The sequence below is a fragment of the Lagenorhynchus albirostris genome, chromosome 12 (genome assembly GCF_949774975.1).
Source record: "Lagenorhynchus albirostris chromosome 12, mLagAlb1.1, whole genome shotgun sequence".
NCBI classification, from domain to species: domain Eukaryota; kingdom Metazoa; phylum Chordata; class Mammalia; order Artiodactyla; family Delphinidae; genus Lagenorhynchus; species Lagenorhynchus albirostris.
Window position 1 is genome coordinate 31,098,349 of NC_083106.1, and position 24,784 is coordinate 31,123,132.

The 24,784-nt window shown below is 41.1% G+C and overlaps 1 protein-coding gene across 11 annotated transcripts in view; it reads left to right on the forward strand.

The window, feature by feature from the left end:
- The first annotated feature begins 4,156 nt into the window (after window positions 1-4,156).
- Window positions 4,157-24,784, forward strand: part of EPB41L2 (erythrocyte membrane protein band 4.1 like 2) — a 213,986-nt gene continuing 193,358 nt past the window's right edge. For 2 of the 11 annotated variants that reach the window (XR_009543941.1, XM_060168399.1), the window contains exon 1: window positions 4,511-4,779. The gene's annotated coding sequence lies outside the window, so the exon portion shown is untranslated. Of the gene's footprint in view, window positions 4,243-4,510; window positions 4,780-11,280; window positions 11,340-24,784 lie in introns of those variants that run through there. The other 9 variants (XM_060168389.1, XM_060168391.1, XM_060168394.1 and 6 more) reach the window with 6 other exon arrangements.

Genomic DNA, 24,784 nt, shown 5'->3' on the forward strand with positions numbered 1-24,784 from the left:
ATTGTTTTATTCTCCAAGTTCATATAACCTCTAACTAAAGAGGCAGAGACTAAGTGTAGTCTGTGTCAGGTGGTGAGGACAATTTGAGGGCAGAGATAAGAACCAGAATTCCTGACCCCCTTTACCAGATTTGTTGTCTACCAGACTGTGAACTCCACCATAGCAGGGATGATGTATTATTCATTTCTGAATGTTCAGAGCATGGCATGAGTCCTGGTACATGATGACACTCAGATTGTTAAACTGAAATAATACATCTTTGTTTCACCCTTTCCAAATGTAACTTTTGGGGGGGATTTTTACTGGGCCTGTTCTATATCTGCTTTCAGTGCTAGGGACCAATTGACCGTGAGATCCCATAGCAAGCAACTGGAAGACTCACAGACGGAGAGAACAGACGTGTGGTTGCCAAGGGGGAGGGGGAGAGGGAGAGGGATGGACTGGGAGTTTGGGGTGAGTAGATGCAAACTATTACGTTTAGAATGGATAAACAACAAGGTCCTACTGTAGAGCACGGGGAACTATATCCAATCTCCTGGCATAAACCATAATGGAAAAGAATATTAAAAAAAGAATGTATATATGTGTATAACTGAGTCACCTTGCTGTACAGCAGACATTAGCACAACATTGTAAGTCAACTATACTCCGATTAAAGAGAAAAAGGAGATTCTGTTCCAGTTTCAGCATATCCAGGCCTCTTTCTGTGTCACTGAGCCAGAGGAAGCAGGGGTGTGTGGGGCACAGCTCCAACTATGATTGAAGGACTACTTCAGGCTTGAGATGCTCACGTGCAGCATTAGCAATAGTTGGGAGTGGCCTTTCAGAAGGAGATTATCATCTCTCAGTGTGACTCAGATGGAAAAGGGGCCTTGTGATACTTTCGAGGAAAAACCAGTGGAAGATTTTACTGTAGATGGAAAGGAGAAGGGTTGCTTGAGGGCAGACTCAAATACTAGACTAGAAAAACCCAGCTTCCGTGGTAAATTGTTTACCAAGATGGCTGCCAACAACTCTTTCTATCACTGCACACACGTTCCACTCCTCCTATCAAGAGGTGAAATCTATGATCCTTCTCCTTGAATTGGGGCTGGTTCTCTGACTTGCTTTGACCAACAGAATGGGGCATATGTGATGCTGTAGGACTTGTGGGCCTAGGCCTGAAAGGCCTTGCAGCTTTTGTTTATACCTTCTCAGAGGCCAGAGGCCATGTAAAGAAGTCTGGGTTATCCAGCTAAGACGCCGCATGGAAAGAGAGAGTCCATGGAAGAGAGAAGCCCTGGAAGATGAGAGTCCATGTAGAGGAGAAATCAGGGTCCCCAGGTGACAGGCAGCACATGGGAGTGAGCCCATCTTGGATCCTTAATTCACGGTTGAGCCTCCCAAGCCGACACCACATGGAGCAGAGACGAGCCATCCTGCTGAGCCATGCTTGAATGCCTGCCCCACAGAATCGGAAGCAATAAAATTGTTGTCGTTAAATTTTGGAGTTATGCAGCCACAGGTAACTGAAACTGCTCCAGTGAGTGGCCAGGTGATGGAGTGACTCCTCTTGGTATTTGCATGGTGTCTTTGTTGCTTCTGGCAGTGGAACTGGGATGCGTGCATTCACAGGGAAAATTGAGATTGCCTCCATCAGACAGCATGCGAGGGCATTGCCAGGTCTTCTTGCCTGTTCTCAGGCAAGAACCTGTGAGCAGGTTCTCAATCTAGAGCCACCCAGATACTTCCACCTGGTTGGCCTTGGCACCCAGAAGTCACAAAGATAAAAGAATGAATCACTGGTATAGTGAGATAAAGATTCCTTAGGAGCATGCCTGTGTGAGTGAGTTGGTAAGTAACACCACTAGGAAGTCCTGGGAGAATTTACAATCCAAATTGCCAGGCTGGCTTTGCTTGCAGATGGTGCCCAGGATTAAGGCTGTGATGCTAACCTTGGATGTGGTGAATCTCAGGTCTGGTATCTATTCCTGTCTTGTTCTCAGTGTCAGTCTTGCCTGTGAGTCCAGTCTGTCTAATGGGAAGACCCAGACTTGCTCTTATCAGTTTTTATCCCTAGGGATTAATGTTCTGGCCTTGTCCAGGCAGCCCGTGTTCCAGCCTGCCTACGTCTCTGGATGTCACCTGTTCAGGACTTTGTCCTGCTGTCTGTCCAGGCCCCTCTTCTTGCCCTGTTAAGACTTGCTTGCCTGGACTACCACCTGTTGTTTACTGACATCTGTATGGTACCATGTTCCATCTGTTTTCTTCACTTCCTTATAGGTCCTAGTATTTGATTTTCCTACCTTCAGTTCCTGCTAGGTCTTCACTGAATCTGCTCCATTCCATTGAAATGTTGGGGCCAAGTAAGGCTTGTGTCCAACACAGAGTGTAATTCTTCCATATGATAGCCTTTAGATATTTGATAACAACCTTTCCATCACTTTTAATCATCTATCTCTTTAGGCTAAGTCCTGCTGGCTCCCACATTATCAAGGTCACCCATCTACGAGTATAATTTAGCTTGTCGATATTCCTCCTAAAAGGTGGTGTACAGAAGTGATTTGCAGACTTCCACAGAGGATATAGTAGGGATATAATTTCCTATGATAAGGACATTATGTTTTATAAATTATGCCTACATTTATGTTATTATATCGCATTAACATTTTAAAGGGGTTTCATCACAGGTAGATCAAGGTTCTGTAGGCCCTAAACCTTATATAACTTTAGGGATTCTGTAAAAAAAGTAATAAAATCATGCATATAGTTTCAAGGCCTGTGTAGTTTCAAGGACTAATTTCATTGTAAATCTGCCTTTAACTTTGTAATAGTATTGTCTTGTAATGTTCCCAGGTCTTCTTTACCAGAACTGCTTTCCAGTCAGACTTCCCCTCTATAGTAGTTAACACACCTCTATAGTTAACATACCTCTACAGTAGTTAACACACCTTATTAAGTTTTACTTGGCTGCTTAGCACTGGGGGCATTAAGTAAGTTAACTGATGTGTGGGACTGGCAACAATGCCTGGCACATAAAGGACATAGTAAATGTTAGCTTTCATTATTTTTATTATTCCCTGGCAGGACCTTAGCAAGTAACGTATCTTCCTGACTCTTACTTTTCTCTTTGACATAATGAAGATAATACTTGCCCTGCCTTTTTCATAAAGTTCCTGTGAGGATCGAATGATAAAATACGTTAATGTGCTTTGTTAGCTGAAAATATCATACGCACGGAAGGCATTGTAACTGAGGTTTGATTTGACATTGTTAATTTTAGAAAAGGCTCTGTTTAGGAAAGAAAAGACGACTTTGGCTGAGGTGCAGTCTCTAAAGACCTCCGTCGAGGTGCGAGGGGGCAAAGGACAGGAGGTTCATGTGTGCCAGATGCTAGAGGCAATGACTTGGACAGCCTGTTTGACATGCCAAGGTTCAGAAAAGAAGAAATGAGTAGAATCTGAAAGAAGGCGATCTAATTATACAAAGGAACGGGGAGGTATCTTTTGTGTGTGTATGTGTCTTTCCACAATCGGCCTGAACCTAGGTTTCCAGCCTTCAGCCACATCCTGCGCTGCAATCCTCCCAGGCCCCCGCCTGGAGATCCTACCCACACTTTGGGTTCAGCATAAAAGCCCCTCCTCCAGTGGGCTTCCCCAATCCCTCCTGTCCCTCCCACAGGAAGAATAAACGGTTCCCTGCCACTGCCCTCTCTGTGAAAGCACTTCTTCCACTCTAGACTGAGGAGAATCTAGTTTTCCTTATTTCTGTATCAACAGGGCCTAGCCTGGGGTAAAGGTTTAGTCAATGGATTCACTTTGAAGAAATAACTTTTGAAAGTTGATAAAAGGGCATTTAAGATCGGGATTCGCGGGTAACAAAGGCTTGCACACAGGCATCAGCACTCATTATCCAGGGCAGCTCCGAGGGCGAGACGAGTCCTTCCAGCGCAGGGTACCCGGCCCGGGCGCGCGGCGAATCCCGAGGGAAGGGTCGCCCAGGCCGGCGCGGGGGCGTGGCCTGGGCACAGGGGGCGTGCCGCAGCCCGCGGGGGTTTCCGCACCCGGTGCGCGTCCGGCGGGGGCGCGGGAGGGGCTTCCGCCGCGAGGGGGCGGGGCTGGCGCGCGGAGTCCTCTGACGGCCTCAGCCAGGGAATTTCAATTTGAAACCTACGGGAGGGAGGGGGCGGGTGTTGCGGCCGGCGGCTGGCGCTGAAGCTGGACGGGTCCCTGCGGCGAGCGAGCTCCTGAGTGCGGCGTCCGGGTAAGGAGGTGTGCGGAGCTGCGGAATGGCGGGCCCGGGGCGGGGTATCCCGGGCAGAGCGTCTGGTCCCTGCGGAGCTGCAGGGGCGTCTCGGATTTTTCCTGAGACTGCAGCTGGGAAGCTGATCCTGGGCAGGAAGCGGTGGCGGGACGGTTCCACCAGGAGGGGGAGGGCTGCCGGCTTTGGGGTTTTCTGCGACTCCCTGTCTTCTCTCCTACTCGTTCCCGCCCCGGGGACCGGGTCCTGTTGTTGCTCCAGGCCGGATCCCTGCTTCCCCGCTCCACTGCGGTCCCCCACTTCTCCCTTCTCGGGAGCCAGGGCCGCGTCTCGTCGGCGCCGGGAGAGGTGGGGGCCTGGTGAGGACTGCACCGGCCCCGCGGGGGTGCGGTGGGCTCAGGGTCACGCGTCCCGGGCCCCGCGGAGCGGCTGCAGGAGGGATCCGGCTCCATCCTGGGCGCGGGCCGCGGCGCGCGAGCCTGTCCCAGTTCGGAGCGGCCGTCTTCCTTCGACTCTTGGAGATGAGCGCGGGGGCTTGAGGTACGCGGCGGCGGCGTCGCCTTTCTGGCGGATGATTTTGGGAGAGGAAACGCAGGCGAGGACGCCGTGCGTCCCTCGGCCGGCCGCGCGCGTGGGCGCTGCGTGGAGCCGGGCGAGGGTCGCGTCAGCCCCAAGCACAGTGCGCGTCCCCCGCCGCCGCTCGCTCTGTCCCGCAGGACGGGTGCGACCTGGCCGATTCGGAGAGAAGCGCACTTTTTGCTCTCTGATCCGTGCAGTCCCGGCACTCAGGCCATCTCACCACCCATGGCTTCTTTTTCTCCTCTAGATTTGAGGGCAGAGAGTTGGGAGGGTTGTTAGTTGAGCTGCAGGGGAAGGACCAGGAGAACAGAACAGAAAAAGCAGGATTGGAATCGGAGTCTAAATCCCCAGCCCCAGACGCTGCCTGCGGCAGCCGGGATGTCTGCTGGAAGCCGTCGGTCATCATGCTTCCCGAGATCGCTCATCTCCCTTGAGGTCAGGGTTTTTTGGTGAAGTGAGAAGAGCTCTCGCCTAGAGTCTATTATTTTTTTTGGGGGGGTGTCTCTGTGGAGCCCTCCCTATTGACCTAGGACGCTTTAAATTGCATTCCTTATTACCACCACCGCTGCCTGTTTTTAAGAGCCCTGTTGGGGTGCGAGGGAAGGTAGAACCTAGAGGACCTGTGGATATATTTTCTCTTTTCTGAATCACATCTTTTCCTCAGTTTTTTGAACTTCTTGCATCTGAAATGGCACGTGTATGCTAGATGTCTTGTTCTTGTTACTGTTATTTAACCTTTTTTTAAAAAATGAATCTTAACAGTTTTTCCTTTATTCTTCCGTTTTATTCAGTGACCTTTTAATTTTTTCCATTGTTTTTTTCTTCTCGCCGGAATCTATTATTTCTGTATCCTCTATTTATAGTACTGTATTGAGAATTAGAATTTTGGCCCCTGTCCTATCACATTTCCCACTGGATTTAGGACTAGAGGGAAACTGAGTCAATTTCTTGGCCACAGGAGCTGGGATTTAGAATTCCCGGTCTTTGAACAGGTTTTACTGGGAAGCGAATAGCACTTAATCCTATTCGGTTTCTGTTTGGAGGACTCTTTGCTGTGAGAAATCACTGGATTGCTGTTGCAGCCACTGATGGGGCTGCATTGCAATGCAATCTTGAATTGTGATAAGGGCCAACTCAATACATCCATCAGGCTGACACAACTTTTAAAGAGTTAGGCTGTGTCTCCTGTCAGAGTTCCAGGGATCAATCCTAAAATTCAATTTGAGAATCACCATCAAACCTCAGATATCTACTTTATAGAGGTTATTGGAGAACTGTACAAGTGGTAATGGCTTGGAACAATGGCGTGGATTTAGGGCTAATTTAATCTTATCCTGTCTTCCTCACTTCTTGGGCAGAATTCCCACTGAAGTCAGTAGTGGTCTTGTGTGCAGAAGGACTGCTGAGAACAAGAGGCTGCTCATTTAGATTAACGGGAGGGGACAGTTTCTTTCCTTTTGAAACATCCCTCTTTAAGAAAGACCTAGTCATAACAGTGCTTTAATCTTTTATCTCTAGTCAAAGTAGTTAGACCTTCCAGAGAAAATATGTGGATGAGTTGAGCCCCCAACTTCAGATTCTTGATACCTAAATTGAATGGGGATTGCCTAAAACGGTTAAAAGTGATAAAAAAATATCATTTAACGAATTTCAGTAAAATTATTACTAACTTCAGTAAAAAATCTAAATTGTTGTAGAATATTCTCAGCTGGGTCCGTATATTAAACTGGGTAAATATACAGCTGGTTATGTATATTAAAATCTGAAACTTAATTCCAAGTAGAAAGAAGCAGATTTGCAGATTTAGGGGACAAATCTGCAGATTTTGGGGACAAATCCCCAAAATAACTATGGAAATATAAAACAAGAGAGTTCAGATAGCCCTTGCTGTATCTGGAGAGGTAGCTTTTAGTACGGTTTGTGTATGTATAGGCTTTAGTGACCGTTTGGGCTCATCATTAGATTTGGAGGTTTCTGAGTTAGTTTTGTGCTGATCTGAGTTGGTGAGCTTGTTAGGTCCTTTGCTTCTTAACTAACCGTCTTGTGGTTTACCCTTTCCAAATTACCAGTTTGAAAGGATTGAGTTTAGAAAACCTATCCAGTCACCAGATCTTAAAAATAGATTTTTAAAAATCTGAACCGTGTGCACGTGGACTTCCCAACCACTTGCTTTCAACTAAAAATACTTGCAAAGATGACAAAGCAGTCTTCAACCAGAATATTTATTGGTAAAATTACTCTGTAATTTAGTAATATTGTATAGTTATGTTTAAGGTCGGGTTTTGCCCTGAATCACCACTCTCATATAACTGACTAGAGAACTACAAAGGTTCTATCTTTGCCACTTTATTTAGGAATGTGGGGTTTATATTTTATATAGCAGAAAGCTAAATATTTTTGAAGATTTGCTTTTGTTTCTGTTTCCACAGGGAAGTATGGGCCTTTTTCTTTGTTTTTTGAACTGAAGTAGCCTGTTTAAAAGCTGTGTGTAGACATTTTGGAAAAGTATGAATTGCTAGTATTTTTATAAGGCAATAAAATAGTTTATAGGGATCAATACTGATGAGAATCAAATTTTGCATTTCTAAAAGTCTGTATTGTTTACTTGGGGAAAACAAAGGAAATATGGGGGAAATACCTCCCTACCCCACCTTTATTTAGAAATATATCCAGCGGCCTTGTTTGTCTTTTTCGGATTCAGAATTACTGTACCTAACCACTGGGTACCCTTACACGTTTAAAAGCCTCAAGTAAATGTTTGTGCTAGCTTCAGTAGTCAGCAAATACTAGCCAAACACTAATTTACTGCCCTTTTATAGAATCTTGGAATCTCAGGGCTGGACCTTTAGGAGTCAGCAAATCCACTCTCAGCCCTTTCGCCCTCCCCCCAACACACAAACATTTCCAGCCTCTTTGGAAGGTCTGAGTTAATAGAAGATTTGTATATGATTCCCCCACAGATTCCAGACAGAGCATTCTTTGGGAATGCCATTTTTTGGCACAAACCAGCAACCTAATAGTCATAAGATTTCTATCATTACTCTGGCTGAGCAGTGCCCCAAACTAAAATCTAAAATGGAGTTAATGCCTGCTATCATTAACTGGAGGGGAATGGCCTCCAAGTGTAAATACTGCAGTTATTTAGATGTTACAGGTAAGCCAAAAAGAAAGAAAGAAATCATTAAAAAAAAATAAATTTATTTATTTTATTTTTGGCTGCGTTGGGTCTTTGTTGCTGCGCACGAGCTTCCTCTAGTTGCAGCGAGCAGGGGCTACTCTTCATTGCGGTGCGCGGGCTTCTCATTGCAGTGGCTTCTCTCGTTGTGGAGCACGGGCTCTAGGCGCGCGGGCTTCAGTAGTTGTGGCACGTGGGCTCAGTAGTTGTGGCGCATGGGCTTAGATGCTCCATGGCATGTGGGATCTTCCTGGACCAGAGCTCAAACCCGTGTCCCCTGCATTGGCAGGTAGATTCTTAACCACTGCACCACCAGGGAAGTCCCAGAAATCATTTTTAATATCAGATAGAAATAACTGAGATAGTGATAACTAATTTTTTTTTTAGTTTTTTCTATAAAGTACGTGACTTTTGTATGAGAGAGGGAATACATATGTAGAGTTATGTGAAGTACCTATACCATTATGTGTACTTAATAAATTTGATGAATCAATTTGTTGAAACTTTATATGATGTAGTGGAGGCACTTTTAATTAGGATTCGTTGAAAATTGGAGTTAACTTTGTAGAACCTGGTACTGTTTCATGTAGAAATGTCATGTAGGTTATACTTCATATAGGTGATTTGCTTTTCTTACTCTTGGCTATTGTTTCCCCTTGTTTTGTGGTTGTCTTGATATATGTGGGTTTATTAGATGCATGTTTTTCATGTCTAGAAGGGTAGATCATCTATATTTCCCTAAATATCTCGTTTTGGGGATAACATTTATTTTAATGAGAATTTTACTGGTTTTCTCATTTTTTAAAGTGATGTCGCTTTCCCTTTAGTATAGGGTAGACCTCAGGTGGCTTATGGGTGCATTCATACTGCTTCTGCTTTTTTTCAAAGATTGCATTTGGACTAATTTCCTATTCTTAGTTACTTTTAAAGTAGAAATATATTTTCATATCACACATACTTCTTTGCATTTTTTTTTTTTACTTTAGTGTATTAGAACCGTAAAGGTCTAAATTCATTATAGATTGCCTCACAAATAATCTTTATGGTAATATGGAATTTATTTGAGGAATACGAATTATCTTTTCATTTGCTCTGAGAACTATCATAAGTAAGGTTTGCTTTAGGTAGCCAAGCTGACACTTCACATATGTGACTAAATTGAACGTCATGGGGATGGTTTCAGTTCTCTCCAGGTTAAGAACCAGAGGGTATGGAAAGAGTTCTAAAGTGATTTTGTCACTTGTTCATCTGTAGGACCTTGTTGTCTGGGTCAGGTAGGAAGTTCATTGTCTTTAAATCATTCATGCTTTTACCAGGAAGCCAGTTTCCTCTTGCTTTTCTCTTTTTATGGCCTATTTATCTACCTCCATGAAAGAATTTTCAAATACTTAAAAGACTTATGTTACCCTCTAATTGCCTTTTTCCAAGAAAATCGTGATTTTAAAAACTTTTCACATAAGTCTGGTTACCAAGTCTCTAATCATTTTTTCCAAGCCCTGAATTCAGGTTTCCAGACCTCCTGATGAGATTTGCAGCTGGACCTACCACCATGATAACAGCAGTGCTGAATTTAATCATATTTTTGAGTTTCCTATATTCTATCAATATATGTACACATCCCAGTATCCTGAAGATACTAAATGAATATGTAGTTTAAACTTTGCCATAATTCTTAGGTCTTTTTTTTTTTCTAAATAGTCTACTCGTTTTTCACCCTTGATTCATCCACCTAGGGTACCAGAAGGGAGGGTGAAAATCATTTAGTTTAGATTTTTGACCTTGAGGTGGGAAGTGTGGGGTTGGTGGGAAAGGTGTTGCCCAGGGTGGCCTCAGGGGCTCATGAACTGACTGAGACTGTTAAGTAAAGTGGGCTCTGTGTGTGTGTGTGTGTGTGTGTGTGTGTGTGAGAGAGAGAGAGAGAGAGAGAGAGATTTGGGGGAGCAATTTTGAAAAACAGAAAACGTTGAAAACTGCTGATGTAATTCTATTCTTAGTTTTTGAGATTAGAGGATCGAAGTCTTACGAGACTTTCTGTTTTTTATTTTTTTCATGTTACCCCATTGCACTTTCATGCCCCCACTGTTGTGCTTATCTCCTTTCAATTCTTTTGGTTGTCCGATTTTAGCCAGTTGTCAAGGTTAAACTGAATTCTTTTTTTTTTTTTTTTTTTGCGGTACGCGGGCCTCTCACTGCTGTGGCCTCTCCCGTTGAGGAGCACAGGCTCTGGACGCGCAGGCTCAGCGGCCATGGCTCACGGGCCCAGCCGCTCCGCGGCATGTGGGATCCTCCCGGACCAGGGCACGAACCTGTGTCCCCTGCATCGGCAGGTGGACTCTCAACCACTGCGCCACCAGGGAAGCCCTAAACTGAATTCTGATATAATATTGGCTTCGTATTTTCTTACCTTGAACTTAATGTGTCTTTATTTCCTCACAAATTTCTTGGATGGAAATACTAATTAGAAGGGAATCAGTAACAGGTCCACATTGTGGTGCTGGTTAGAATGCTACTTCTGCCAGTGGAACCTTGGGTAAATTATTTCTCAAGGCCTCAGTTTCCTTATCTTCACTATGGGGGTGAACAATCATAACCTACCTCAGAAAGTTAGATGAGGATTAAATGAGCTAGTGCTTATAAAATGCTTCACGCAGTGCCTGGCTTCTGTGAAAATTGTTAGGTTAAGAAAAGACTTAGTGGGTTGCTTGTGAAAATGTGGTAAGCAGTTTTTTTTTTGCAGTGGTCAGGAATAATTATCTGTGTGGAAGTAGAGTCTTTGATATGAAACTGTAATTTACTATGGTGATCACAAGTTAAAACCACTTTTTAACAATTTCAGTATGGTATCTCTAGAATTTTTTTAACTATCCACTGCTTTTGGCAGTACTCAAAAAAGCATATAGATGGCAAAACTGTCTGGATCTAATTTCAGCATCACAGAGAGGTGGTAGTCTTTTTTGTTATGTTGCCTGAGGTAGCTGATTCGGAGTGTAAAACTTGTATGCATATGCTATATTATAACTTCCTCTCTCTACAGCTTCAGTGAACTTGCTGCAAGAAGGCTGTTAGTGGAATTTTTATTGATAGTGTTTAAGTCTCTGCATGTGACATTAAAATGTGACCTTTTCACATCCAGCACATCTTTTCGTACCTGAAATAGATCTGCGGACATATTTTTCCCCTAACAGAGTGTTTTAATTTTAAATTAGTTGACAACATTAAGAAATCAGGAGGTTTCACAGAAATATGTTTCCTTTAGGTTTCTCTGGGAAAATTGGAGGACCTTGGCCACACTGGGCCCACGCTCCTTTGTTGCAGCGCTGAGGAGTTCCTGCCCCATCTCACACAGGTCATCTTCCTACTTTGCCGAAGTCCCACCCATTGCCTTTTGGCTTAGTGCTGGACCTTCCCATTCATTCGTATTAGATATATGGCTCCTCTAGACTATCCAGTTTGCATCTCTTTTACTAAATACCAATTTGGAAGATGCAAAAAGGACTCAATCTATATGACCTTCAATAAGGTGTTCCTGGCAGTGGGGCTTTTCTACCTCTAGGGCCAGCAGTCGTTTCCCACCTCTCCCTTTGTGAAGGCTGACCTCTGGGTCACTGTCAGTCATGGTTTCTGGAGCCCAGCATGCAGTAGGCCCTCGGTCACACTTGGAAAGAATGCTCTTTCTAGTTTCCTCCCAGACTTTGTGACTCCTTCTCAAAGCAGATTGCCTTGTTCTCTGAAGCCTAGTGTTACACTACTGCAGCCCATAGCTGTACCTTATTTGTATGTTATTTGGATTTTTTAGAGGACTTTTTTTTCATTTCATCATTTAGTATTTTAGTATGTATCTCTAGAAGGTAACTCTTTTGTAAACATGATTGGAATACCACCATCACACTAAAAATTCCTTAATATCATCAAATATTCAGCTGTTGATATTCAAATCTCCAATTACCTCAAGTATCAATTTTTGAAAAAGTTTGTTTGAATCCAGATCCAGTTAAGATTTGCATGTTATAATTGGTTGGTGTATCTTTTTTTGACTTTTTATTTAATATTGGAGTATAGTTGGTTAACAATGTTGTGTTAGTTTCAGGTGTAGAGCAAAGTGATTCAGTTATACATATATATGTAACTATTCTTTTTCTTTTTCTTTTTTTTCTTTTTTTGCAGTACGTGGGCCTCTCACTGCTGTGGCCTCTCCCGTTGCGGAGCACAGGCTCCGGACGCGTAGGCTCAGTGGCCATGGCTCACAAGCCTAGCCGCTCTGCGGCATGTGGGATCTTCCCGGACCAGGGCATGAACCCGCGTCCCCTGCATTGGCAGGCGGACTCTCAACCACTGCGCCACCAGGGAAGCCCCATGTAACTGTTCTTTTTCAAATTCTTTTGCCATTTAGGTTGTTTGGTTGGTGTTTCTTTAAAGACTGATATGCTCTAATTTCCCCTTCATCTCTTATCTTTCCTTGCAGTAGTTTGTATGTTGAAGAAACTTGATTAGTTGTTCTGTTTGGTTTCTCACAGTCTGAATTTTGCTGATTTCAATCCTCTAGTGTAGTTAACCTGTTCTTCTGTCCTCTGTATTAGTAGTTGGAGCTAGAAAATTGGTCTAATTCAACTTATTTTCTTTCTGTTTTTCTTTTCTTTCTTTTATTTTTCTTTTGTAATGTTCCTCCATGGTTTAGGCTTCTATATGACACTTCTTTTTTTTTTTTTTTTTTTTTTTTATATGACACTTCTTGCTTGCTTTCCATCCATGAAGCCAGGCTTCAGGTGCTGTCCCATTAGCTTCTTTGTCTTCTTTTTAACCTGTGCTGGACAGGTGGATTTTACGCTAGTGGCTCAGCTTTGTTCTAGGTTCCATTGTATATAATCTGATAAGGCCAGAAGCATTGTTAATAAACAGGTGAAAAAGGAAGAAAAATAACTTTTGGAGCACAGATGATAAGTCAGCTACTGTAGTTGGTGCTTTATATATTATATGTTAATATCCGCAATCCTTCTTACAGCAACACCTTGAAGTAGCTGGTACGCTCATTTTACAGATGAAAAACTGAGTCTTAAAATCAGAATAATTTGCTCAAGGGCACCCAGCTTGTGTGCTGCTAAAACTTCTGTTTCTTCTGCAGGGGAGGGTGAATTATTGCTTTTAATTGTTTGATGCTGTTACTCTGTAGAACTTGAAGATTTTAGGAATTTGTTGGCATCTACAGTATCTAACTTAACAAAAGATAAGCTTGCTTTCCTAACTGGTTTCTGCCTCCTAGTTTCTTTTGTAAAGGTGTGATTGTGAAGCAGAGTACTACTGTTAGTTGTGTGATTCTTGAATCAAGCTGGAGTGGCGAGTGCCCTTCATCTTGTTTTTCACATTAGTGTAGTGTTTCCAGGCTGATGTTTAAATGTAAGAAAAATGTCCCAGGGTATAAAACACATCAAAATAAAATGTGTGCCTTCTTCCTTTTCAGTTTTTATCTTTCAAGCAGTTTTATACTTTTTGCTACTTCATTTACAGTGCAGATAGTATTCCCCAGGGTGCTAGTATGTGATTTAGAAAGTCAGGTAATAGTGTAGGGATTATAAGGAAAAGCAGCAGACCCCGCCTTTCATGTCCCTTCATGACAGATTTCTGCTCCTCAGAGGCAAACGCTTTCAGTTCTTTTGGTTTTATTATCCATGTGTTTTGTTTAAAACCACAATATTCTTGCTTTTTTGCTTTTTCTATTCTAGACAATAATAGCTGTTGACTTTCTACCTTGGTTGGGGTTAGCCTCCTTTACAGACTCCCTCTTCCTGTGCACAGATGCACACTCTCCTCTCCTTCCACAACACATATAGGCAACAGCTGAGCTGTGTATAGTGCTTTGATTGCATATACTTTCTTTTACAACTTTTTGTTTTATCCTGAAGTTAATTGCCTATTTTTTTCCTCATTTGTATAGTTTTCTTAGTACCTACCCTTAATTTAGCTCTAAACTTTGTTGAAAACTATATGGGAAACCATTTTCTTTTTTTTATTAATGACATCCTTCCTGGACTGGTTATTCCTAGAACTGCTGTGCAGCTGTATTCTGGAAATTGCCCTTTTCCTCTCTTCCTGGGCTCCCGGGTGCCTGGGCTTCGTGTCTCTTTCTTATCTCTTACTTTACATGAGTGCATCCTCCAGTAGTTTCCCAAGAAAGTGCAAATGGAAGGCGAATTTCTTGAGACCTTGCATGTCTGAAAGCACCTTTTCCCACTCTTAAAATGCCTCTTTGTACTCTCAGTTTGATTGCATTTATAGTTTGGCTGGGTATAGAATTCTAAGTTAATGGTTACTGTCCCACCGAATTTTGAAGGCGTTGCTCCATTGTATTTTCACATCCCACTGTTCTGTTGAGAAGACTGACTCGATTCCCATTTCTGATTCTGTGTATGTAGCTAGTTTGTTTTCTTTAGAGGTTTTCAGGATTTTATCTTTGAACTTGTTGTTTTGAATTTCATGATGGTGTGCCATGGTATGGGAGTCTTTCATTCATTGTGCTGAGCACTCAGTGGGCCCTTTTAGCTTGGAAACTCTTGTCTTTCAGAAATATTCCACTATGATAATGACTCCCTCTATGTTCTCTGTTCTTTCTGGAACTTCTGTTAATTTGGATGTTGAATTTCCTGCCATGACTTAAGGTTTGTTACTTTTTTCTCTCTGATGTCATCCCTTTGTCCTTTTGTTCCCTCTTTTCGGGAAATTTCTTCAATTAGTTTTCTTCTAATCTCTCTACTGAACTTTTTTGCTTTCCTATTTTTGAAGCTACTCCTAGGCTAATGAATTTTCTTTTTGATAATGTCCTTTTCTTGTTTCATGTATATAGTTTCTCCTGTCCTGCCCATCTTGATGTACCCCTGCGCTTGTTTTCTCTCTGTCTGGAATGCTCTTCCCTCAGATACCTACATAGCTTACTCCCTTAACTCCTTCAGATCTTTGCTTCCATGATCATTTATTTGAAAGTACAACCCTGCTCCCACCCCTACCCCAGGGTGCCCTAAATCCCTTCCTTGTCTCTTCTTACTTCTGCACTGTGTATTGCTGAAATCTGATATCCTTATATTTTACTTTTTGTTTATTGACTCTCCCCTCGCTGGAATGTAACTGCATGAAGGCAAACCTTTTTGTGTATTTTGTTCAGTATTTCCAGTACCTAGAACAGTGCCTGGTGCAGAGTAGGCACTTGGTAAATATTTGTTGACTGAGTGACTGGACCTCCCTGTTTTCTGTATAGAACCTCACCTTTGCCCTTTGAGCACAGAGCCTTTCTTTTTCAAGTGCTATAGCGTGAACTTCCTGTCTTCTGGCTGCCAAGTTTTGTTGAGGGTGTGGGTGTGGTTTAAATGTTACATGTCCTTATTTCCAACAGGTCCCTGTCTTCATCTTGCTCTCCCATCTCAACCCTCAGAGGTTTCTGGAACTTCCAATTCCTAAGGCTCTCAAGCCTTCTCCAACTATCACATTGTTTTTGGTAGGTCCCCACCAAGATAGCAATGCAAGTTTAGGCTTCCTCTGCTCTGCTAAGTCAGTTACTTTATACATCTGTTCTCCATCTTCTAAAATTCTGTTGATATATCTCATCTGCTGGCCTGTCCCCTCCCTTTTTTTTTTTTTTTTTTTGTGAGTTAGTACCTTTTTTTCTTTAATTTTCTTTCTGTCATTTTAGTGTGGTTTTGGGAGTGAGCAGAAATTAACTCATGTTCAACCCACTGGATTTAGGGTTTTAAACTGATAAAAATAAATTTCCAAGATTATTGTGGTACTCACATTTGGTAAAAACTGCAGCCATAATAAAATTGTCCTTTTTCTCATGCCAAGTACTGAGTCAAACTTTAGCAGTATATATAGAGAGACAGAAAAGTCAGGCGGTTGAGTTAACATCTAGGGTGGATGGGAGTGGTTGACTGATATGTGACTGAATAAGAAAGTGCTTCTTAGGAAGAGCTCAGAAAATGTATTATATTTTTTTCTTGTGATAGTTCAAGGATTAGTTCAGTATACACACTTACAAATTTTATATACTTGAACTAGATTTAAAAATACACAATAAAAACAAATTTGGTGAATGTGTATCAGAAATGGCAACCTTATTTTAGAGTTTACTGAGTATCTTAGTTTGTCTGTCTTTAGACTGACTTACGATTGGCATACATAAATTTGAATATTCTTTGACTATTTGAATATCTTTTGGTTATTAGAGGAACCTTTGAACTCACGTGGATTCTGCTAATACTTTAAGGGTGAAAAATTTCATTACTAGAGCATAAATAGAGAGTGGGATTTACACTAATGTAAAGATACACACATTAGCAATTTTTGTGTATGAGTTTCGGGGAAAGTGAAACAAAAACGGAGGGGCTGAATAAGGCAGTGGCTGTGAGGTCTGAGAAGCTCTAGGAAGATCCCAGGGCTCCTGAGGGCATGTGGTTAGTGTCAGTTAAGCTGCCGAGTGGACTTTAGGGATTTATTAATGCAAATACTCTATTCATTAATGTAGAAGATGTTATAGACAAATAGATCAGTACAGTAGTATCTCCCCAAAATGTGGTGGTATGTTAAAATGATTAGAGGTGGTGCACAGATGAATCTTTTTCTTTTAATGGTTAAATACGTGTGCATCAGAAAAATATCCAAGTACTTCAAAACTATGATTACATTGATATTACTTAGTATAAGGCTAAAGTAGGTAAGTTTTTTTTTTTTTTTTTGCCGTACGCGGGCCTCTCACTGTTGTGGCCTCTCCCGTTGTGGAGCACAGGCTCCGGGCGTGCAGGCTCAGCGGCCATGGCTCACGGGCCCAGCTGCTCCACGGCATGTGGGATCCTCCCGGACCGGGGCACGAACCCGTGTCCCCTGCATCGGCAGGCGGACTCTCAACCACTGCGCCACCAGGGAAGCCCGAAGTAGGTATTTTAAAGTGACTTGATTTAAGGATAAGTATTACATAAATAATAATACAGTAGCTGTTTGGATTTGGCAAAATTATAAAGTAGGTCTGATTACTAAAGTCTGAGAAACTTTGGGCAGGTTTAAAATAAGATTTCTCCTAATAGATAACAACAGAAAACTGTATATGCTGACTGTGGCATAGACTTCTAAGTTTTCTTTTTTAGAAATTAACACTGTTTTTATTTTTCAAGTTTATTTTTTGGTATTCTTTTCAAAATAAGTCCTCAGAATATCTTATCATTCAATTCTTAAACCAATTTTGTACCAGAGTTCTGACAGGTAAGCAAAGTGAGTTAGGAAGGGGTTAAACTTACTCAAAGCCATTGAGCAATTTAGTAATGGAGCTTCAGGCACGGCCAGGGTCTCCCTGTGTCCAGAGTTGTTCCCTTTACTGTGTCCTCTTTTGATGTTAATGGACTTGCCAATTGAAGTTTTCTTGGAGAACTTAGGAAGCCTGCCAAGTTTTATAGCTGGGAGGGCTGTCCTGTAGCTTTTATATATTTGTATCTTGAACCCTGAAGGTAGACAGAGCTAGGTCTTCCAAAAATAGTTCAATAAATGTGTCAACATTTTCAAATACTATTGAAAAAACAAGGAAGTGGAAAAGTCCTATGGGATTATTGGAAAACGGTGCCAAATGCTTTCACAAGTATTTGAAAAGCAAATGTGGCACTGTGGTCATATGCTAGACAATGGTGCATACTTAGCCTTCATTTTGGAGCCCATTTTTATATGATAATCTTTTACTTTTCCCCAGTACCCTCTGTTTAATTGTAGACTCTGGGAGAAAAGCTGCTAAATGAACATTTTTCTTGAAAAGTTTTCTTTAATTCACTTCTCTTACGGAGAAAAAGGCAAACTTCTGTTTTCTTAATAAAATGAATACAAATTGTGTATGGGAAAGATTAGAGTGACAAGTAATGAGTGGGGTCTGTCCACTGACAAAGGAATCAAGAGTTTATCCACGAGCTTGTAACAAGAACTGTTTTTGGATCTTGGCCATTAAAATCAACATCAATAAAGACTGCGTCTTAATTTCCTTAATGCTAAGATTGTCTGTTTTAAATTACGCACATAAGGGAACGTGAATACATTCTTCCTTCCGAGATCTCTCACCACCCCAAACAGAAAAATAAAGGTGCAGGGAAGATATTCTTCACTCGTGCAGTTCTTCAGTGAAGGGCTGTCGCTGTGGGCAGCATGTGTAGTGCATATGTGGCTCCAACTTTTCTCCTAATTGAGGCCAGTTCACTTTCATCCTCAGTGCTACCAGCTTAAATGGAAAGACTCGAGGGTGGAATCTAGAGCATTCTATAGATCTGTGATCTGTGTGTTACTTGTTCTGTGCAGCACACATGTAGCAATGAAGGATAATATGGCTCTTTTTTTTTTTCTCCCCTCCCCATTATGGCTCTTTTTTAAAGGACCTTTTTTGTTGTTCTTGTTAGGTTTTTTAAGCCATGTTTTTACTGTATCTGATTATCTACTGAAGTGTTTTTTTGTAGAAAGACTGTACCATTGTCAGCTATAGAAAAGTATTTTTCTTTTTTAAACTTTTTATTATGGAAACAATTAAAAATATTCAGAAGTAGAGAGAATAGTAGTGTAATGGACCTCGTGTAGCCTCACTCAGCTTTGCCAATTACTAGGACCCGGCCAATCTTATTGATACACCCCACCCCCATGATTTTGAAGCAAATTCCAGATAATTTCATTTCATATAATTTCATTTGTAAGTAGGTAAGATTCTCCCCCCGCATTGGCATGTGATCACCAAAATAAAGTCCATGTTCATTACTGATTTTGTAGAATTACAGAAATTAGTTCATTTATGGCATATTCAGTTGTGTTTTTGGGATAAATATCTGAATATTGTTTTGATCAGTGAGAGCAATTTCATCTAAGTTTTAATCCGTGAAAGCAGTTTCATCTAAATGCAGCACTGTGGACATAAAGGAAATGCTTTAGCCGGTTCTCAAAGACCCAATTTCTAAACCAAATCTGAACTGACTTTCAAATTCTAGTATATTCTCAAGGTAATGTTGATGTTCTATAAATCGTTTTTCCATGGCTCCTGCTTATGTTAATACTAGATTTTAATGTTCTTTTTTTTATTTTTACATTTTATTTATTTATTTACTTGCAATATAGCTGAATTACAATGTTGTGTTTTAGGTGTACAGCAAAGTGATCCAGTGATTTTAATGTTTTTAGATTTTTCTTTTTTCTTTCCGTCTCTCACTTCTTCTCTCCTTCTCTGTCTCTTTCATTCTTTTGCTTAGCATAGTTTAGTGGCAATATGTTGGAACCAGACCAAGTGAAACATTTTTTTTTTAGCTGACTGAAATTTAATGGAACTATGCAGTTATGAAATCACAGCAACCTGCCATGTGTATAGTTCTGTGTGGCTGTACAGAGGGGAAAGTATATGCTTTAAACATTCGTCATTGAACTTCCCTGGTGGCGCAGTGGTTAAAAGAATCCACCTGCCAATGCAGGGGACACGGGTTTGAGCCCTGGGCTGGTAAGATCCCACATGCCGCGGAGCAACTAAGCCCGTGAGCCACAACTACTGAAGCCCACGCGCCTAGAGCCCGTGCTCCACAACAAGAGAAGCCACTGCAATGAGAAGCCCGCACACTGCAACGAACAGTAGCCCCAGCTCACCGCAACTAAAGAAAGCCTGCATGCAGCAATGAAGACCCAACACAGCCAAAAATAAATAAATAAAATAGTTAAAAAAATAACTTAAAAAATAATTCGCCATATACTATTGAGAAATCATACTAGAACGTTGGCATAATAGACAAAGCTGACACTTAATAGTTGAAATGCTTTTCCTGATTAACAGGCATGCTTTTTATGTTAGAGATAGTTTACTTTATATTTTAATTTGATTTTTTAATAAAAACATAGTTTAATATATTTTTTGTAAAGACATCACATATTGAATTAGAAAATATTGATAACAATAGAAAACATTTCCTGAATACTTAATGTGTGTCAGACACTATTCTATAGGCACTTTTACATATATTTTCATTTAATCCTCACAGTAACCCTGGGTAGTAGGTACTGTTATTCTAGGTTTGCCTCATAAGAAAACTGAGGCACCGCAAGATTAAGTAAATTGCTCAAGGTCACTCAAGTACTTAATGGCAAAGCAAGGATTTGAACCCAGGCCATTTGAGCCTATAGGCATAACTACTTTCCTATATTATACCTGAGAATATGTAAATTCCTCTTCGTACCCTGTTTGTACTTGCATTTCCCTCCCCAGAGGAACCATTTTGAACCAGAGCCAATGCTACACTATTGTATGAGGGTATAATTTGATCACTGGGTGGGTATTTTTCATTGAGAAACTTGAAAGCTGTGTTAATGAGATTCTACTCATGTTCCTTCACTGGCTTTAGTTGTGAAGGAGAAGAGGGGAAAAGTGGAAGCAAGTGGAAAGTAAAGCGGTAACCGCTGAAGTGTCTTCCTCCCGCCCACCCTCCAAGGAACATTGAGCCCATCTGTATTGTTGACAGGTCACAAAGGAGCTTCTGAAGCCAGTACTTCAGAGTACCACTGAATCTTCAGTTGAGTACCTTGAAGTACCAGGTATATTGTTGGAACATTGGTCATCGTTGGGCTGTCCTAAAATGTGTAGACTTTAGTGGGAGTTTGTCCTGGGCCTACAGTGACTGGAATTTTAACAAACCAGATACCTGATACTCTCCTCCACTTTTTTTTTCTCAAAGGAGTGGAGGGTAGAAAGAAAATTGTTTTAGCCCCAAGTTTCAGTCCCAGTTCACCAATTACTAAGCGTGACATTGAGCGAGTGATGTTGCCTCTTGTGTCTGTTTTTCTCTTAAGTGGTTCAGTTGCCCTGACATAAGTCCAAATCCATTTAAGATGTCGTCTGTGGCTCATTCATTTGTCTCTGTTTGTGGAGAAGGTAATTGCCTTTCCTTATAGGAAAAACATAGACAAAGAACTTTGGCAAAACATTTGATAACGTTTTCATGGTGTCTTTATGGCAGCATTGGGAAAAAACTGTGTAGTCGAGGGAATCTGTGGTGGTATTTGTTACTGAAATTTTAACCTTTCTCATCTTCTATCCAAAATATTTTTGCCAGCAATTTTTATGATGACAGACGAGGACTGCTGATCAGATTTACAGATTTCATGGACGTTTGTAGGGAAACCAAATAAGGCTTGTACAGATTGTCTTGTTAGCTACAAAATGGGTTGAAATAAGATGAAAGTTGTTGGAAATAAAAGTAAAGTCTATTTAATTATAAGGTCTTTGAAAGAGTTCTGAAACAGGGTAGTCTTGGCCCTTCTTTTCAATGTGAAGTTTTATTAAAAAGTAGTAGATGCCTTTTTATTCCTTTTATTGACTTCTGGTCTCACAACTCCAGTGCAATTGTACTTTTCCAGGTAATAGATGACTCTATTGTCAAGTCTATTGAACACATTTTCCCCTATATTATTATTTATTATTATTATTATTATTTTTTGCGGTACGCGGGCCCCTCACTGCTGTGGCCTCTCCCGTTGCGGAGCACAGGCTCCGGACGCGCAGGTTCAGCGGCCATGGCTCATGGGCCTAGCCTCTCCGCGGCACGTGGGATCTTCCCGGACCGGGGCACGAACCCGTGTCCCCTGCATCAGCAGGCGGACTCTCAACCACTGCGCCACCAGGGAAGCCCGCCCCTGTATTATTTTTGACATTAGCGACCAACCATATTGTCTTCGAAATTCTCTCTTGACACTGTTAGAGCTCTTTTTCTATATTCCTTCTGTTCTTTGCAAGCTTCTTTTCCTCTGACTATCCCTTCAGTTTTTTCTCTGTTTCCCAGGGTTCTCAGCCTTTGATTCTGTCTTGACTAATTTCGTATCACCCAAGACTTCACCTACAATCTTAGTTTGTTAACTCAAATCTCTCTCCAGGCTAAGTCTTCCTTTTCAGCTCTGGATCCTTATATGACTTAAAGAAATCTGCCAACATCTCAAAGTTTTTAAATGAATATGTGAAATATTTTGTGCAGAATGTGGGCTTTAATTGATTATTTTCCTTTGACCTGGAATATTTTGTTCATTTTTTAAAATTTATTTTTATTGGAGTATAATTGCTTTACCATGTTGTGTTAGTTTCTGCTGTACAGCAAAGTGAATCAGCTGTACATATACATATATCCCGTTTTTTGGAGTTCCTTCCCATTTAGGTCACCACAGAGCATTGAGTAGAGTTCCCCGTGCTGTACAGTATGTTCCCTTTAGTTATCTATTTTATACATAGGATCAATAGTGTATATATGTCAATGTTCATTTTTAGGTACTACATTTTAAGGGGCATGTTGTGTGCACTAAGTATATATTTGTTCAATAAAAATGAGTGGAAGCTTAGACAAACTGAGTCCATGTCCGTGGAAGGGTGCCTGGGATGTTGAGGTTAGGAGAAACCATGAGGAACTAGCTGTTGAAATAACTGAAGGGGTAAGACTTGCTGGGGTAGGCAGCCTATTGAGAGCTGTCTTTTGAGCACTGGCTTTCTAATTTTCTTAGGACAGGATCCATTTTGAGATTTTATATCTTGACGCGTTATTCAATATGGAAGTTTATGTGTGTATATATGTGAATAACAAACAAGTTTCATAAATTTAGTTCTTAGCCTAGCTTATGTGCATTGTGCTCAGATTTTCTTTTCTACTTAATAATAATAAAATTCCAGTCAACAAACCACTAACTTGATTTCACAACTTACCAATGGACTGATCTGTGTTGGAAAAATCCTTTTTCCATGGATGAAAATAAGAGATTCAGAGAAGGGAAATTTTCTACCCGGTATGAGAAGAACTTTTTTTTTTTTTTTTTTTCGGTACACGGGCCTCTCACTGTTGTGGCCTCTCCCGTTGCAGAGCACAGGCTCTGGACGCGCAGGCTCAGCGACCATGGCTCACGGCCCAGCCGCTCCGCGGCATGTGGGATCCTCCCGGACCGGGGCACGAACCCGTGTCCCCTGCATCGGCACGCGGACTCTCAACCACTGCGCCACCAGGGAAGCCCGAGAAGAACTTTTTAACGGTTGGAGCAGGCAGAGAATGGAATGGGCTACCACGGGACGGAGTGACTTTTCCACGGTTTGAAAGACCCAGGGCAGAGGCTGATAGTCACCTCTTGGAAGGTGGGAGAAAGATTCATTGGGTGGGGGATGGGACTTTGTGACCAGCAAGGTGTCTTACGAGCCTAAGATTTTATGATTCTCATTTTGATAAAATTTTTAATTTTATTAGCTAACTTTATTCCATATTTTTAAACAAAAGAGCTTCATTTGGGAAGTTTTAAATATATACAAAAGTAAACTGAATAGTATAATGACACCCCTACCCCTCATGCATTCTTATCACCCAGCTTTAACAGCTACCAACTCATGGCCAGCCTCGTTTGATCTATATTTCTGTTCTCTTTGCACATATTTCTGTATGTATCTCTAAAAAATAAGACTTCTGAAAAAAACCCACAATACCATTATTACACCTAAGAGATTAACAGCAAATCTTTAATATCAAATATTCACTGTTCAAATTTCCATTTGTTTTTGTTTTCTTTCGTAGTTTTTTTCTAGAATTAGGATCCAAATTAGGATCCACATATTCGATTAGTGATTCTTTTTTTTTTTTTAGTGATTCTTTTTAATCTATAGGTTTTGTCTCTTTTATATTTCCTTGTAATCTAGTTTTTTGAAGAAACTGGATTGTTTGTCCTCTGTCATTCACACAATTTTTCATTTTTCCGATTCTATCCCCGTGGTTTACTTTAACTTGTTCCTCTGTCCCATAAATTGGCAGTTACATACATAGGCTTTTATCAGCTTCAGGTTCAAATTTTAAAATATTTTTTTGGCATGAATATGTTATCGGTTCTGTTCTTTCTTAAGACCACTCATGGAGTACAGCAAAGCTAATTGTAAAGATGATTGGATTGCTTACTTAGTTCTTCATTTTCTGAAGTCATCCTAAGCCAAATTCCCCATAAAAACAGATGGAACCACTTAGAAGTTTGGGAAGATAATAATCCTCTGCAAACACCACATCCAGATACAAATTACAAGAGTTTCTTGTCTAGCTTCATTTCCAAAAAAGAAAGGGAGAAAGCAGATGCCTTAGTAATTTCCTCAGACCACAAACCAGGTTTTCAGTTAAAGTGAGACATTTTACAGTAAAGTCAGTCTTGATTTTTTAGCACAATATGGAAACATTGCAGTTTTGCTAGTTAAATTTCCCACCCAGTAAGCAAGTATTGTCAGTGACTACTTCCCCGATGCCCTTCTTCCTTGGCAGTTGGAAGTAAAAGAGTAAAAATGGGAAGATGGCAAGTCAGAAAGGGGTGTATGTGGGGAATCAAGTAATTGTGTTCTGTGGTGATCCTTTTGAAGGATATTTGTAATCTTCTTCTTACTTTTTATTATGGAAAATTTCAAATGTACAAATAAATAGAGAAGATAGTCTAGTGAATATCCATATCCCCACCACATAGTTTTTTCTAGTTTTTTCCCTCTCATGTATAGTATATTTTCTAAAATTGGGTATGGGGTCACACCGCTATTCACCAGAATCTTATCATTTGTTTCATTTGTGAGGCTTGTGGCATAGCCCTTACAACTTTTTTTCTTTGTTTTGTCAGTGTTGGTAAATCTTTTGCTAGGTTTTATTTTATTTTATTTTGGTCCATGTTTATTATATTAGGTGGTAGATGAAGATTATATTATTCAGTGAAGATGATTCTATTATTCAGTGAAGATAGGCTGTGATTAGGCTTCATTCTCTGCCTTCTGTTTTAAAA